The sequence below is a fragment of the Procambarus clarkii genome, chromosome 48, assembly GCF_040958095.1.
Source record: "Procambarus clarkii isolate CNS0578487 chromosome 48, FALCON_Pclarkii_2.0, whole genome shotgun sequence".
Classification (NCBI taxonomy): Eukaryota; Metazoa; Arthropoda; class Malacostraca; order Decapoda; family Cambaridae; genus Procambarus; species Procambarus clarkii.
This window is the reverse complement of record NC_091197.1, coordinates 9,603,138-9,612,841: the sequence shown is the minus strand read 5'-3', so window position 1 is coordinate 9,612,841 and position 9,704 is coordinate 9,603,138. Positions and strand designations below refer to the sequence as shown.

At 47.3% G+C, this 9,704-nt stretch overlaps 1 protein-coding gene across 1 annotated transcript in view; it reads right to left on the bottom strand.

Annotated features, from left to right (window-relative positions):
- The window catches only part of LOC138351041 (agrin-like), a 279,560-nt gene that overhangs the window by 107,880 nt on the left and 161,976 nt on the right, over nucleotides 1-9,704 (bottom strand). The window contains exon 3 of the mRNA XM_069302583.1: nucleotides 4,398-4,589. The gene's annotated coding sequence lies outside the window, so the exon portion shown is untranslated. The remainder of the gene's footprint in view (nucleotides 1-4,397; nucleotides 4,590-9,704) is intronic.

Sequence of the window (9,704 nt, the reverse complement as noted above, 5' to 3'; positions counted from 1 at the left end):
TGCCAGGCAGGCTGTCACTGAACAATCACTTGGAGACAATGATGCTAATACATCATACACACTGAGAGAGAGAGAGGAGTGAGATATCATACACACTGAGAGAGAGAGGAGTGAGACATCATACACCCCGAGAGAAGAGTGCAAGAAGCGATCATACACAAAGTATGGCCATCATAGTTAGAGAAGTAAAGAACTCGAGTCAACAATATCAGCTGACGATTAACTTCCAGAACCATTACAACAGCCTATTTTCCCCCATTAAACAAGCGTCTAATGCTAAACGCTCCATCTAACCACCGGCCTAGCCTCAGCCCAGAACCCTAACCAATGGACACACCCCCGGTCCCCCGCTACATGCGTAAAAAATGCGTAAACAATTGAAACGGATTGAATGAGCTATTAATGGCTGTGCTCAGCATTGTGGGCGCACAGGTAACGTGAGTTTCAGTCTATCAGTGACCAGTAACTGGATGGGTGACCGGCTACACATCTTGACTTCAGAGAACCTGGATTAATCTAACCCCCGACAGTAAGATTTAAAATCATTATTCACAAAAAAGTTACATGTATAGTTGGGTTATTTTACGCCAATTTACTGTAAATTATTTACGTAAGAGAGTCGTTAAAGCAGTGTAATGCTCACTGTACAGTCATGTTGGGAGCATGTACAAAAATTATTACTTTAATAGGACGCGGCGGACGGCGGGTAACAGTGTGCAATTATGCAAAAATTATGCAATTAGATGAAATGAGCTTCGTGGAGATATCCAATAGTAACGCCCCCACAGCGCCGGCACTCTGGCTCTTCCTCGCTGGGAACGGTGCCTCAGAACACTTTCTTAAGAGTGAAGGGTGGCACAAAGTCGCTTCTTAAGAGTGAAGGGTGACACAAAGTCTCTTCTTAAGAGTGGAGGGTGACACAAAGTCTCTTCTTAACAGTGAAGGGTGACACTAAGTCGCTTCTTAACAGTGAAGGGTGACACTAAGTCGCTTCTTAACAGTGAAGGGTGACACTAAGTCGCTTCTTAACAGTGAAGGGTGACACTAAGTCGCTTCTTAACAGTGAAGGGTGACACTAAGTCGCTTCTTAACAGTGAAGGGTGACACAAAGTCGCTTCTTAACAGTGAAGGGTGACACTAAGTCGCTTCTTAACAGTGAAGGGTGACACTAAGTCGCTTCTTAAGAGTGAAGGGTGACACAAAGTTGCTTCTTAACAGTGAAGGGTGACACAAAGTTGCTTCTTAACAGTGAAGGGTGACACAAAGTTGCTTCTTAACAGTGAAGGGTGACACAAAGTCGCTTCTTAACAGTGAAGGGTGACACTAAGTCGCTTCTTAAGAGTGAAGGGTGGCACAAAGTTGCTTCTTAACAGTGAAGGGTGACACAAAGTTGCTTCTTAACAGTGAAGGGTGACACAAAGTTGCTTCTTAACAGTGAAGGGTGACACAAAGCCCGCTTGTTAACAGTGAAGGGTGACACAAAGCCCGCTTCTTAAGAGTGAAGGGTGACACAAAGAAGGAGAAAAGAGACATAACAAATCCATAAATAACAGAACATGAGAGAACATCAACAAATGAACACAATACTAATATTTAAGGAAAGTGAAGAGACCAAACGAGAAAGACAGCCATCAAAGCAAATAATCAGCCTTCCTATCCCTGTTCCCCCCCTTCCATCCCTGTCCCCCCTCCCATCCCCATCCCCCCCTTTCATCCCTGTCCCTTCGTCCCATCCCATACTGCGGTAGCGAGATCACCTGATAAGGTCGGCGTGAATCCGGAACATAACACATGTACCTGTGTCTTGGGAGGCAATATCCTAACGCTCGATGTTCGTTCCTCTGACAGTCAGACAAGAGGAACGGCCTCGTTCACCAGGCTGAGAGCTTTCGAATGATCGGCATAGAACGGACGTATGAGGCCATCTTCATCCCGGAGCTGCTCATGAACACCAATCACCAACGTAACCCCAACCAATCCAAAAAAAAAAGTAGCTGTTTGGGTTTTGGAAGCCGTATTGCACGATAGACAAGATAGACGAGAGAAACAAAGCCGCTCGATAACCTTAGCCAGAGTTTATGCGAGAAGAACCATTAACTTCGGACGAAACTCTTTTTGTCGGGTCCTAAACCCCCCAAAAAAGCTTGCGTCTCGATTAGGTAGACGAGAATAGGCTCGGCCGAAACATTACTTATAATACCAAAGGTCCAGTGTGCGGGAGATGGTGGGAAGGGAGAGGGAGAGAGGAAGGGGTGATCTAGGACATGGGAGGAATAGAGAAACAAAGGGAGAGAACCACTCAGTAGACAGGAATAGAGGGTGAATGGGGGGAGGGAAAGGGTGAATAGACACGGAATGGTGATTACAAAAGAGCTCGTCCACGTCTCTTCAAGCGAGAGGGTCTGGATTTGATGAGCTACAGCAGCTGTGGAGTTCCCCGACATGTGATGGAGTTCTGGACTCAACGAGCGGGTGGCAGACTTCCAGTACACACAGCAGAGGTATCGTCGCTGGTATTCTTCCAGTACACACACAGCAGAGTTATCGTGGCTGGTATTCTTCTAGTGCACCACCCAGCAGAGTTATCGCTGCTGGTATTCTTCGGGTACATCACCCAGCAGAGTTATCGCTGCTGGTATTCTTCCAGTACACCACCCAGCAGAGGTATCGTGGCTGGTAGTCTTCCAGTACACCACCCAGCAGAGGTATCGTGGCTGGTAGTCTTCCAGTACACCACCCAGCAGAGGTATCGTGGCCCCTCAGTATTAACTCGCACCAACGGGGATCGTTAAGGCTGTCATAACCTCGCAAGCTTGATCAAAAAACGGCTTTTTTATCAGTTTCTTCAATATTATCTGGAATACATCTTTATCGCGGGATGGAAGTGGCAGTGAGGAGCTCCGGAGTGGCCGTCGACGGGCCACTAAACGAGCAGATTTACGGCGCATTCTCGGGATTATCTTGATAAGCCGCGTCCTGCCCAGACGTCCGCCCGCGTCCTGCCCAGACGTCCGCCCGCGTCCTGCCCAAACGTCCGCCCGCGTCCTGCCCAGACGTCCGCCCGCGTCCTGCCCAGACGTCCGCCCGCGTCCTGCCCAGACGTCCACCCGCGTCCTGCCCAGACGTCCGCCCGCGTCCTGCCCAGACGTCAGCCCGAATCCTTCTCAGACGTCTGCCCGCGTCCTGCCCAGGCGTCCGCCCACGTCCTGCCCAGACGTCCGCCCGCGACCTGCCCAGATGTCCGCCTGCGTCCTGCCCAGACGTCTGCCCGCGTCCTTCCCAGACGTCCGCCCGAATCCTTCTCAGACGTCTGCCCGCGTCCTACCCAGGCGTCTGCCCGCGTCCTGCCCAGGCGTCCGCCCGCGTCCTGCCCAGACGTCCGCCCGCCCGCGTCCTGCCCAGACGTCCGCCCGCGACCTGCCCAGACGTCCGCCTGCGTCCTGCCCAGACGTCCGCCCGCGACCTGCCCAGACGTCCGCCCGTGTCCTGCCCAGACGTCCGCCCGCGTCCTTCCCAGACGTCCGCCCGCGTCCTGCCCAGACGTCCGTCCGCGCCTAGTTACTCCCTTGCCACCAAACCCCTTAAACTTACACTCACACTTAAGATCTCTGTTATAGCTGCTTAGTTCTCTTTTTGTTTTTTAGATAAAAAGAAGCTTGTACAAATAAGGTATATAGCCTTATATTAGTGCTAATTTGATATAATATAATCTAGAAGATTAGGAAAATGAGCAAATAAATTTATTAAGTCGATTGGGGAATAGTCTTTGGGCAAGCAAGGTCCAATAGCACACCCAGTTCCCCTCTTCCAACATTATATATATATATATATATATATATATATATATATATATATATATATATATATATATATATATATATATATATATATATATATATATATATGTTATCGGTCACACGATTGTGACCGATAACAGACAATCGAGAAAAAGCCGAAAGAATATGATGGAAGCATTATCTCTAATGACTGAAAAGTGTGGTTTCATTGTAAATAACGAGCAGTTATCAATTGGCCACTCAGGCAGAGAGTACAATGTGTGCACTCACACCTCATCGTTCGAGGCTGACTTGATCACTATAGCTGTAAACTGCATGAGTTACTCACCGGAGGAATGTATGAGTCACTCACCCGCAGCTTAGTAACCGTTATTACCTAAACAAAACTTCATTTGCAGAGAATGAATGAACATGAGGCGGGACCCAAGCGCTGAAGTATGAGCAGTGAACACGTTAAAAGGCCTGATCACGTTCATTGAAAAATACGCTTCAGAAGAAGTCCTGTTTGAGAGCAGGATACACCATGCTAGGAGGCAGGACACACCATGCTAGGGGGCAGGACACACAGGCACAGCAAACAGGAGCAACATAGATACTCACGGCAGGGGCCAGGGTAGGCCAGGGTGACATTCGCAGCGGCTGTACACGCGTGTCGGAGCAGGTGACACCGGGAGGCATAGGTGACACCGTCTGTGCCACACACAGGTCGGTCACTCCGACACCCAGACGGACACAGGCACTGACCTCGCTGGCACTCTCCATAGGGACACAGCACCCCGCGACACAGCTCCTCTGTTGAGGAAGATGAGGATGATGAGTGAGGCAGGAAGGTGAGGATGGTGAATAAGGGAGATGAGGATAGTGAATGAGGGACCCAAACGAGGACGCTCTTATCCACCCAAACTCACCCATACACACACGTGTCTAACCTACGCTTGAAACAATCCACCGATCTGTCATACTTTCCTCCATCAATCACCAATCCTATTTGCAAACAAAGCCTTAAAGATGTTTCATGTTTTTTATTGTTTTTGTTTAATTTAAATTTATTCTATTCTGAGTCGTCTGTTTTGAGTGTTTTTTGTGTACTGGGGTTTTTCTTTTGGTATATTTAACATAACATTAAAATAACATATATTTAACTTTTCTGTTGCTATATTTAACATATATTTAACTTTTCTGTTGCTATATTTAACATATATTTAACTTTTCTGTTGCTATATTTAACATATATTTAACTTTTCTGTTGCCATATTTAACATATATTTAACTATCCTGTTGCTATATTTAACATATATTTAACTTTTCTGTTGCTATATTTAACATATATTTAACTATCCTGTTGCTATATTTAACATATATTTAACTTTTCTGTTGCTATCCTTAACATATATTTTGTGTACTTGGGGTTTTTTCTGTTGGTATATTTAACAACATTTAACATTTCCTTGTTTGCACTCTTTTGATTCATTAATATACTTCTGTTTGATCACGCCGCCCAGTTCGTCCTCCCGTTGGAGTTAATTAAGCTCACATAATCTCCCTTCATAAGGCGGGTTTCTAAATCCTGGGATTATCTTTGGGATTATCTTTGTCATCTTTCTCTTCAAGAGACGAGGGGGGGGGGAGGCGTGTCCGGCAGTGGGGGGGGGACACATATGACACGGGCATCTTGGACGTCTGCTCACGTCTTGAGAAGCCGTTGGGCACTGAAGTCCCCTGACATTGCAAAGTGGTGATGATGCACACCACTGCAACCCAAACGAAGGTAAATCGCCAGGTACTTACTTTTCTAGTTGTACTCCCACGCGAGGAACACCGCCCATGCTAAATAGTTTGTCTTTATCCTATCGTTTTCACTTAAGAATTGTGTGTGTGTGTGGCAGTGTAATCGTGTCTCCCTTAACTTTCTATTCTCTTTCAGCGACGTGAGGTTCAATTCACATAGCCTTTCCTCGTAACTCATAGCTCGTAGTTCTGGCATTAGTTAGTTACCTTTCAACCTTCTCCAATTTCGTCTTGTGTCTAACTAGGAATGGACTCCGTGTTGAAGCTGCCTACTGCAGGATTAGTCTGTCTGATGGGTTATACAAGGTTCTAAATGATTCCTTACACAACTTTTTGAAGACAGTTCCGATGTTAGACACTCTCATATGCCGCTGATGATATCGTTTTGACAATATCATCGGTTCGGTGCGATATCGACTCCTAGATCCTCCTCTTTCTTCGTTTCATGGAGGCTTTTATTTCCCATTTGGTATTTGGTGTCTGGTTTCCTGCTCCCTATACCTAGTTTTACAGTGTTTTACATTTAAGTTAAACTCTAGTAGCCATTTGTTGGACCATTCTTTCAGTATGTCCACATCATCTTGAAGTTTCTTGTTGTCTTCTTCTCTGTGTGTGTGTATGTGTGTGTGTGTGTGTGTATGTGTGTGTGTATGTGTGTGTGTGTGTGTGTGTGTGTGTGTGTGTGTGTGTGTGTGTGTGTGTGTGTGTGTGTGTGTGTGTGTGTGTTTGTGTGTGTGTGCTCACCTATTTGTGCTTGCGGGAGTTGAGCCAAAGCTCAACCCTCGAGGCATGTGTGTGTGTGTTGCGTGTGTGTGTGTGTGTGTGTGTGTGTGTGTGTGTGTGTGTGTGTGTGTGTGTGTGTGTGTGTGTGTGTGTGTATGAGAGTGTATATATGTGTGTGTGTGTATGTGTGTGTGTGTGTGTGTGTGTGTGTGTGTGTGTGTGTGTGTGTGTGTGTGTGTGTGTGTGTGTGTGTGTGTGTGTGTATGTATGAGAGAGTATATATGTGTGTGCGTGCGCATGTGTGTGTGTGTGTGTGCGTGTACGCGCGTGCGTGCGCGAGCCTAGGAGTGATCCACAGCATCCCACACATCTCCCGCGTAATATTCCAGGGGGGGGGGGGGGGTGACTGAAGCTATGCATAATGTCAACATCACCCTGTGTACCGGGCCGCCGGAACCCGCGCCTCGCATACCCTATCAGCGCCTCCAGGCCCGACCTCCAGGACACAAGATATCAGAGAAAATACCTCCTTTTTTCCCTTGAGCTAGTGATAACCTCCTTCAGGAAAAAAACCTCCGCCACCTTGATAGGAAAAGCTGAATCTTGCGAGGTAAGGCGTCGATCTGAAGGCATGTGAGAGGTGAGGCGTCGATCTGAAGGCATGTGAGAGGTGAGGTGCTCATTGAATGCCTTTAAACTGGTGGGCAAACGCGGTTCTGGAGAGTGCTTGCGTCTCTATGCAAAGAGCCACCTGATGGTAGGGTAAATATGCTTCCACCGTGAATGCTGCTGCTGCTGCCTGGGCCAGACTCACAATGGGATGAAACACAGTTCGGTTATAAGATACACAAGAAATGCTTTCTTTGGTGTAATATCTACCACTGTCACTTTCAGTGTTTTGTGAATATACACAAACACACTAATATATATAATTTTGTTCTTCCATATCCATCAGAGAGAATGTCCGAGTGTCTGTCTGATCGAGGTTGATGGCCAGAGGCTAGTTGCTAGCCTCATGCAGTCTTGCAGGGTGAGTGGCCTGGGGTAGGGGACTGACGTAGGCTGATTGGGGTTGGTGTAGGTTGAATACTTTGCAAAATATTAATAATTATAGACCCACATGCGATATTCAGCGAGTCAAGTGTGAAGTATCTGGTGTGTTTCCCATAGAGTTTTCAGTGTTTCTTAATAATACATTCTGTGAAGGGTACACGGTACAGAGTCTGGTGAGGTACACTGTGGTATTCCCACCACATAAAGTAGAGGTATGAGCTACGAGGAAAAGCTGAAGGAGCTGAACCTCACGTCCCTGGAAAACAGAAGAGTAAGGGAAGACATGATAACTACCTACAAAATTCTCAGTGGAATTAACAGGGTGGACAAAGACAAACTCTTCAGCACGGGTGTAACACGAACAAGGGGACACGGGTGGAAACTGAGTACCCAAATGAGCCACAGAGACATTATAAAGATTTTTTTTAGTGTCAAAGTAGTTAGTAAATGGAATGCACTAGGAAGTGATGTGGAGGAGGCTGACTCCATACACAGTTTCAAGTGTAGATATGATAGAACCCAATAGGCTCAGGAACCTGTACACCAGTTGATTGACAGTTGAGAGGCGGGACCAAGCTAGGTGAATACACACACACACACACACACACACACACACACACACACACACACACACACACACACACACACACACACACACACACAAATGTAGTGTTTCAAAGTGTTTCAAATGTAGATATGATAGAGCCCAGTAGGCCCAGGAATCTGTACACCAGTTGATTGACAGTTGAGAGGCGGGACCAAAGAGGCAAAGCTCAACCCCCGCAAGCACAATTAGGTGAACAATTAGGTGAATACAACTATGTGAGTACACACACACACACACACACACACACACACACACACACACACACACACACACACACACACACACACACACACTCACACACACACACACACACACACACACACACACACACACACACACACACACACACACACACGAGTCTAAGCACATCGTTCAATAAACACACTATTCCAGGAATAGGGTGGTGTGCGAAGGCTGCGTCATTTACGACGGATCATTCACCAGGCTAAACACTCCATTATCAAAAAACAAATGTTGGAAATAACACCTCGACGAACTACCAATAACCCCCGTGACGTACGCCCCCCCCCACTCCCCAGCAGCGCCCCCTGGGGGACATCGCCCCGTGTCAACAACTCCTGAATGACCTCGGGCAAAGGGGATGGGGGGGGGGGGGGGAGGGGACACGGGAAATACCCACGCAAACCAACCCCCCTTTTTTCATGTACGTAGATAACCCCCCAAAACACAGTCGGACAGACACGCACAGTCACATTACCGTGTGTGTGTGTGTGTGTGTGTGTGTGTGTGTGTGTGTGTGTGTGTGTGTGTGTGTGTGTGTGTGTGTGTGTGTGTGTGTGTGTGTGTGAAGTGGAAGGTTAGGTGGAAGTTATGACACGAACATGAGAGTAAGGGGAAAGAGGGGGGGGGGGTTGTAGGGTGAAAATGAATGATAATGAAGAATGTTAAAGGCAATAAGCCAGTGTGATTATGTACCACAAGCATGAGAATCAGTAAGGAGACAGAGACACGAGGACAGTAAAAAGGGAAAGGGGGGGGGGAACTATCAGGAGAACGTGCCAAACCATTACAACTATATAGCACTGGGAAGAGATCAGGATAAGTATTAGGGATGGGATGGGGGGAGGAGGGGGAGGAATGGTACCCAACCACTTATGGACGGTCGGGGGATTGAACGCCGACCTGCATGAAGCGAGACCGTCGCTCTACCGTCCAGCCCAAGTGGCAAGTGGTTGGGCGAGGTGAAGAGTGGCCACTGTTAGAGGACAGTAAGAGAGAGAGAGAGAGAGAGAGAGAGAGAGAGAGAGAGAGAGAGAGAGAGAGAGAGAGAGAGAGAGAGAGAGAGAGAGAGAGACCAGCCCAGCCACACACACACACAGGCGTGTTGATACCCCGGATAAAGTCAGCCAACGAAAGCTACGTAATTCGTAGGTGACATAAATTACAGAGACCAACGAGCAGTGCCGAAGACCACTCCAATCTAACGAGGCATTCACAAGCAAACTAGTTGAGGGGAAATAAGTAAATATTAGAGATATAAGTAATCTCTGGGATGCTTAACATAGCTGCCCTTCTCGCCCTGATATCACACCACTGCCCTCCCCGCCCCGATATCCCACAACTCCCTTCCCTGTTCTAATATCTGGGTTTTAGAGAACTAATCAGCAAATTTACCTTACCCTGGAGTGCCATGGCTTATTGAGGATAGATAAAAGGTCAGACTGTTGTGGTTGGCAGACTGCAGGCATGATCCCGAGATCAGGTAGAAAAGAGGA